This window comes from Bidens hawaiensis, unplaced genomic scaffold, assembly GCF_021521415.1.
Source record: "Bidens hawaiensis isolate Kalapana, Puna unplaced genomic scaffold, B.hawaiensis_p1.1 tig00004618_1, whole genome shotgun sequence".
NCBI lineage: Eukaryota > Viridiplantae > Streptophyta > Magnoliopsida > Asterales > Asteraceae > Bidens > Bidens hawaiensis.
This window is the reverse complement of record NW_027491282.1, coordinates 634,137-642,658: the sequence shown is the minus strand read 5'-3', so window position 1 is coordinate 642,658 and position 8,522 is coordinate 634,137. Positions and strand designations below refer to the sequence as shown.

General features: G+C 40.1%; 1 pseudogene; it reads right to left on the bottom strand.

Moving 5' to 3' along the window:
• Positions 1–897: 897 nt before the first annotated feature.
• LOC143627218 (cation/H(+) antiporter 18-like) lies at positions 898–8,235 on the bottom strand (annotated as a pseudogene).
• Positions 8,236–8,522: the final 287 nt, after the last annotated feature.

Sequence of the window (8,522 nt, the reverse complement as noted above, 5' to 3'; positions counted from 1 at the left end):
AAACTTCATTTATTCTAGGCTTATAGTCAGCCAGAGTGGAACAACACATCTCTTCAAATTTGAAGAGTACGATAGCATAAATACAAGAAAATTGTTCTAAAAAAAAACATTAAATTGACTTCCCGCAAGAATAAAGAATCGGAACTTGCTTGACCCAACATTCACCACGATCTCACAATTTTGGCTATTATGAAGATTGAATTATAGTTCAATAGACACATCATCCCGACGCCACCACTGCCTCCTCACCATTGTCCTTCGACAAAATTTTATAAGGCTTTGTTAACGAATTAGCAGAAATTATATTGATTCACACCGAAGAACACGAACTCAACACATATTATAAACTAGATCAATTACACAATAAAACCCCAAATTGAATTAGGGCCAACACAATTTTATTGAATACTAAAAGAATAAAAGAAAAGGATACATAATTGAAATCAAATTAAACAACTATGTGTCTAAAACAAGCCCCTAATCTATCTTAACCACCATCTGAAGCCAACAGATTACTAACTTTTAAGAAGCACAAACAACCCCCTGAAATTTTTACTTGTAGTGAACCTTTACACGTAGTAGTAACTAGTAAAGTCGCTCGTAGTACAACACTTAACAAACACTAACAGTTCACCCGTGGTACACAACTCCAGACTAAATAACATTTTTCACGTACTACTTTAAACTACTCCGGAGAGGTAATCGGGGGAACCCACACTTAGCCAAACAAGATGTTTAACTATGAATTAAAATAAGCATCACATCCAACGGATTTAAAACATATAACGAACTTGAAATCAGCATTGCCTATAAAACCAAGTATAATAAGGTGTTGGAAGTTTTAGAGTTCGAAAACCCCGTTAGTTACACTTTTCAATTTTATATATGTATTCTACATTTTATAACATTTTGATACGTACATTGATGAATGATGATCATTATCTTTTTCCAATTTACACACAAAGAAATCCTATACATTTGAACATCAAACTGATGGTATAAAATTAATTGGAATTAATCCTTAGTTATCAACTATCCAGTATCCACCCAATCAGTTGTTTCATCTTCCTTCAAAGAAGCCAATGAATGCAATGACAATGGTGCATGGTACTTCTGCACCACCAACACAGACGCCGTCGTCGTGAAATTCGGCGAAATCAACAAGTTCCCCACCGGCCCCATCTCCGGGCACTCGCTATTCTTCTTCAGAAACTCCACCACCTCACCTTCTGGCATCCTCCCCACTAGAAACAGGTTGCTCCGCCCGTATTCCCGAATACTATCCACTGTTTCCGACGCATCCGACACTACTCTCTCTTCATACTTAACAGTATTTGATTTTGCCTCGAACCTTTTTTTAAATTCCTCGATTATATCATTGTCGGCTGACTGAGTTTCGGTGGTGGTGGATTCTTTGATGTCGATAGTGACGGATCCTGGGGTGGAGGCTCAGCTCGTGTTGAGAAGGAACCGGGCTACAATAAGGTTGATTCCCGGATGCTCAGCCATTCGGGCTCCATAGGCTAATGCCTCATGGTCATCATGGCCGCCGAAGAATAAGACCGTTACAAGGGAGTTGACGTTGCTCGCCGCGATATGAGAGGTCCCACCAAAACCGCGGTCTACTAAGATCCCGACCGAACACGGAGCATACTCCAAAACCTTTCGGTTCACGTGTCTGAAATCATAGATCATCTATTAGACTATAAACGTTAATTAAGTGTAATATTATTCTCTATATACACTGAGTGTAAGGGGTTGTTTGGTAGCCTTTTAACAGTCATTAAGAGACTACCTCTTAATGGCTCATAGCCTCTTAATGGTTAAGAGGTAGCCTTAAGTCTGAATGATTAAGAGGTAACTATTAAAAGGTAGCATCTAAGTCATTCAGACTTAAGGCTATCTCTTAACCATTAAGAGGTTATAAGCCATTAAGAGATAGCCTCTTAATGACTGTTAAGAGGCTACCAAAACTCTGGCTACCTCTTAACACTATTTGACACATAGTATACAATAAAAATTCTGGTTTATTTTCGCACCCTAGAGTTTTAAAAACGGTTGTTTCTTAATTTTTCTTTACAAAATGGCCAGTTAATATGATTTAATTTGGTTTGCTTTATAATTGTCTTAATTGTATCCCTATATTATATATAACTGATTAATAATGCATAATAGCCATTACCTGTACTCAGCTCTAGTGGTTTCGAGTTGACCATCGAGTCTAAGGTGCTTATGAAACGGGAGTATGATCATGGCAGCTCGGTTACTCTCCGCGCCACTACAAATATCTTCATGCATACTCGACACAGCCGATATGGCAGTCGTTGGCCAGATGGTGACCCTACTCAACTGCTGAAAAGCCTCAAACGCCACCACGATCTGGTCTGAACCCGAATGTGTATCCTTCTTCCAGAACGGGAGCCCGTTTTTCCTCGCTTTGTGAACCATGAGTATAGCCGAGGACCTCTCGGACAGCTCCATGAGGTGCATTGCATGAACGAGAAGCACTTCCCGTTTCCCGGTCCCACGTAACACCTCAATTAAATTAATCATTGTTGGCATGTTTCTTACACTGTGGAAGCAGACCAACATACGGAACGGGCTCGTGGAAGAACCTCTCCGGTCAAGAGCTCGGTGTTTGTATTCGGAGTTCGAGGGCGTTTTAGCGGGCTTATATACCGCGACTACTAGAGGAGTTGTAATAAATGTTGTCAATAACGCCATTAAAACCAATATAGCAAATGTTTCATCGTTCAGAACCTGAAATTTACCAAATAATCAAATCTAGATAAAATAAAGTAGCAAAAAAAAGGGTCTTACAAAATTAAAGTTCCAAGATAAAATTGATAAATATCAACTAGAGCGATGGAGAGGTGTACAAAGTGGCCGATCCTGACACCAGCCCTAAGCCCGGCCCAAACAAAGTCTGGAAAAAGCCCATATCCTCAAATTCAAAGCCTATAAAAGCCCGAACAAGACCTAACAACAAACTGGCCGTTGTTGTTATTCATACTTTACAAAAGCCAGTTGTAGGCTGAAATAGAGATGTTCAACGAAACCGGTTCCTGGAACCGAACCGGTGGACCCGAACCGGACCCGAACCGGTTCCTACCCGTTTTTTGTAGGAACCGGACCCTATCTGATTCACCCCGATGATCCGTGACCGGTTCTTGCATTTCTGAGTGGGGGCGGGTAGGAACCGGAACCGAACCGGAACCGGTTCTGGAACCGAACCATCCGGAACCGGTTCCTAACCGGTTCTAGCCGTTGGATCGAATATAGCCGTTGGAAATCGTTTTTTTGGCCGTTTTTTGACCGTTGGGGTCAAAAATAGCCGTTTTTTGGCTCCCCCAAGCACCCCACTACTAGTATAAATAGGTATTTGGTGTCATGGGTTCATCACAACACTCAAAACGCAAACCCGAACGCAAAAAAATACAAAAAAACGCTATTACAACGTTTTGAGTTCTCTAATCTCTTGTTTTCTCTTCTTCTATATTCATATTTGTTGTTATGGCTGCCTCACAATCATCGGTTGGTCAAGGTTCCAACGCCGAACCAAGTTTCGTTCGTATTGTACCTCATAATCGTAATCAAGAGATTTGGTGCAATTGGGATTTGGTTGAATTGAGTGACCATTCATTGAAGGCTCGGTGCAAGTTTTGTGGGATTTATTTAAACCCACTTTCGAATTCAAATTTGAAGAAACACATCGAAAAACCGTATTGCAAGGCGTTGAAAAAGAACGTCGATTCGCAACAAACGCAAATGGATAGTGAAGGCGGAATATTTACATACCAAATTGATCGAGTTCAAGATCGTATGGCGAAGTTTGTGATTCAAGAAGCTTTGCCGTTTAGCCACTTCGACAACCCTCGCTTAACCGCCATGATTCGAGATACGCTTCAACCACAATACACTCACGTAAGTCGTCATACTCTTAAACGTTATTGTTTAAAATTGTGAAAAAAGGCCAAAGAGGAACTAATTGCATATTTTGAAAATATAAATACGGGAATAAACTTAACTAGTGATGTTTGGTCGGCTCCACATGGTCTACCCGAATCTTTTCATTGTGTCACCGCTCATTGGGTAGACCCGTCATCGTGGGAAATGATGAAACGCACCATTGCTTTCGAACTCTTTGAGTATCCACATACGGGAGATAATTTGTTTGAAATTTTAGATTATGTTATAAAAACTTATAAACTAGAAAATAAAATATTTTCAATGGCATTTGATAACGCGTCGAATAATACATCGGCGGTTGATAAATTAAAATTAAAATATACGCCGATTTGCAATGGTGTATTTTTTCACTCAAGGTGTGTTGCACATATCATTAATTTAATCGTGCAAGACGGACTTGCTTCGGATGAGGTTACATCGATTATAAACGATTTTAGACTAATGATACATGAAGTTTTTAAGAAAAGTAAAAAAAGACAAATGGAATATGGAAAATTTTGTAAAGATACGGGAAGAAAAGCTTTGGGAGCTAATTGGGATGTACCTCATCGATGGAATTCCACTTGCATAATGTTTCAAAGTGCTTTGAAACAAAGAGAAACTTTACAAATGTTTCAATCTAGTCTTGCCGAGAATGATTTGGCAATCCCCTTTTCAAATGAGAAATGGGAAATTATCAATGACTTATCGACTTTTCTTGAAGTTTTTAAAACATCAACTACGAAACTATCGGGAACGTATTATCCGACAAGTCCCTTGGTTCTTTCGGAGTTATTTTTAATTGTTAACAATCTTAAGGAATTTGAAAATAAAAGTCCAATGTTTTCAAACATCATATTACAAATGAAGTTTAAATTAAAAAAATACTTTCTTGAATTGCCACCGGTTTTTACTTGCGCCGCCGCTTTAAACCCAATGTTAAATGTTACGGAGGTTGAATGTGTGATAGACGAAATTTTTTCAGCCTTAGATATGCATGAAGTTGACCCAAACTTTTCAACAGAGGCAAAAAATGATTTTAACTTGAATTTTAAATTTATGTATGACTTTTATTTAAATAAATATGGGTCAAACATACACATGCCTATGCCGGGGGGGGGGGGGGTCTTTATCAAGTTCAAGTGCTACTAGAGTACGAGATCCCATGATTAGCCTTATGAACACCGTTCGCAACGTAACGGCTAAAAAACAAAGGGGTAACACCCCTTCAAGCGAACTAGGAAGGTATAGTGCAAATGATTACTCTACCGGTTTATCCGAAGAGAAATATGGCACTTTTGATGTTTTGGCTTGGTGGAAGGTAAAGGAAACCGAGTTTCCGATTCTTGCCACCATGGCCCGTGATTTACTAACCGTCCAAGCTTCTACGGTAGCTTCGGAATCCGCTTTTTCTCTTAGTGGCAGGGTAATATCGGTGAGAAGAACAAGACTAAATTCGGAGTCGGTGGAGATGTGCATTTGCTTAAAAGATCACTTGGACTCAATCGATCGTATTCAACACGTAACCACTCTCGAAGATGAAACACCACTTGATGTTCGAGTGCACGACGAACAAGAAGTCATTTCTACAAGTAATTCCGAGGAAGAAGTCGCAACTGATGAATGTTCCCACTGATGAGTATTCCTCATCAGTGGCAACCTTCAGTAGTTGTCATCAGTGGCAGCTTTCCCACTGATTCAACTGATGACTGTTCCCACTGATGAGTATTTTCCCACTGATGAGTATTCCTCATCAGTGGCAGTCTTCAGTAGTTGTGATCAGTGACAACCTTCAGTAGTTATCATCAGTGGCAACCTTCAGTAGTTATCATCAGTGGCAACCTTCAGTAGTTGTCAACTTGTCATCAGTGGCAACCTTCAGTAGTTGTCTTCAGTGGCAACCTTCAGTAGTTGTCTTCAGTGGCAAACATCTTCAGTAGTTGTCTTTTCTTCATCAGTTAATTGTTTATTTTTATGTTAATTGTTTTTTTTATTTTTCATGTTATACAAATACGAATCGTAGTTTAGAATCCAAATCGCAAACGAAAAACGAAAAAAAAAATAATTTTACACTGTAACCGGTTGGAACCGATTACGGTACAGGAACCGGGTTAGGAACCGGTAAGAACCGGTTAGATAGGTTAGGGGTCCGAGGGTGGGAGAACCGGTTCGGTTCCCTAACCGGTTCGAGCCTGGAACCGGTTTAAAAGGGGGTTTTGAATATAGGAACCGGTTAGGAACCGGTTCCGGTTCCTAGTCCCAAACCGTTTTGAACATGCCTAGGCTGAAAGCCTGAAATGGCTTCATTTTTTGATTGTAAGTTTATTTTAACAACCGTATATTTTATGAAGATCTATGGAAATTCTAGCTTAACATCAATTTTCAAAAATAATACAAAAATTAAAAACTCAAACCGGTCTCGTCTAGGCCCGATTCAGCCCCATAATTATATAGATTATAGACCGGCCCCCGATCTCAAGCATCTCTATATCAACATTTCCGATGTGTTAGGCTTGTTTTTGAATGAAAACAGTATGCGTTACAGATTGTCGAGTGACATACCCCTCGGTCTTTCCCAATGTTTAGCACAATGATTTCCACTAACACCTTGGTGTTCATCAAAAGCCCGATTGCGAGAGCTTCCATAAACGGAATTTTACACACTAGACAAACCCCAACCGAGCCAGCGATCTTCCCAAAACAAGCTGTAAAAATGACTAAAAATAACAGCCCCCATGACCGAGCCCCCTTGATCGAGGCCACATTCGTCTTTAAACCACTCGATACAAAATAAAGCGGTAGAAATAAACCCGACACGAGATCCTCAACTTTTTCCACTAATGCCCCAGCAAAAGCACCTTCTTTCGGGATCAAAATCCCAACAACAAATGCCCCGAATAGTGCATGAATCCCAATGGTATCGGTCACAAAACTCGCAGCCAAAACCCCGCCTAGAGTCATACAAACGTACAACTCGTCGACAGGCTCACCATTAGGACACCGTTGGGACATCCATTTGAACACACGCGGGACCAAGAACGAGCACATGATAACGAAACCCGAGGCACACAAAAACACCCATAGTGCAACAAGTGGAGAACGGCCCGTGCCTGACAAAGCAACAGCAAGAGCAAGTAGAATCCAAGCCACTACGTCGTTTACTGCGGCTGCTGACATCGCCATTTTCCCGACATCTGTGGTCAAGAGCTTGAGTTCGGCTAGGATACGCGCAAGTACTGGGAAAGCTGTAATGGACATCGCGACGTCCATGAAAACAATAAACGGGCCTTCGTCCACGCCTCCCGAGATTGTCCCAATAAGGATAAAGGAAACACCAATGCCTAAGATAAATGGGAGGCTAATTCCAGCCATGGCTATGCATAGTGCTTTCTTACCGGTCCGACGAAGAGAGTTCAAGTCAAGCTCGAGCCCGACTAGGAAAAGAAAAAACAGAAGCCCGATGTTTGCTAGCGTGTCTAATACTGTAATGCTCCTTGGAGGAAAAACGGTATGAAGATATGCTTTGTTTCGGCCTAGAGCCGAAGGCCCCAATAAAACTCCACCCTGTCAAACATTAAGTTTTAATAATCCAAACTATGACTTATTATTTATACTGATAATATAACAAACTGACACTATCAACTTCCATTTAATGATTGAATAAGTGACGCAATGAACTTTAATCTCACTTGCGTAATTATCATAGACTTACACTTGATTTCCACTCGATTTCGACATTTCACCATTTTGTTCATAGACATGAATTTCGCTCTTTATTAAAATCTAGCCTTTTATGATACATAAAAATGATGTAAATTGGTTTGTTGACAAACTATTAATTATATATTAAATTAAATTTAACAAATTAACTGAGAGATTTGGGACAACCCAACTAGCAAAATTGCGAAATTACTAGTTTTATTAGAAGAAGGGAAGCAACTTACGACGATTTCTGCAACCACTCGAGGCTGCCTTAATGGCTTCAAAAGGTAAGCGAGGACTCGGGTGAGTACAAGCACAAGGCACATTTGTAAAATAACAAGAGGAAGTGCATAATGAAGAGGACTGTCTTCTTGGAATACCCCATGGGATGTAGCCTTCATAAGAGGTGCACAATCAGGTGTTGCATGACTTGAGGCCATTTTGCACCAAAACAACCCCAGTACATGTAATATTAATTGCAAATATTGATCACTCTTCCCTGTATCAATAAATGTTTATCGGTTAAATATTCGGAATTCAAGTCAAATTTTAAGCAAACAAAAGGAATATTAACACTCAACCATTTGATCATTCCGCAAAGCTCAAACGACGATGCACGAATTCGCGAAGAATTGGATGCATGAAGCATTGAAATCACATGCATACGAATAGATGATGAAATGGATACCTAAAATTGGGATAAGATGGACAATAAATTATTGTGGGGAGATGACCCCATTGATCAATTGGAGGATGTCATTATTTGATGATGTTATGATCGTAAAATGATCAAGAAGAAGGATGGAGATGGGTTTAAGAGATCACAATGGCCATGGTGGTGGGATTAAATTCCAGGGAAAATGGCTGAAGTG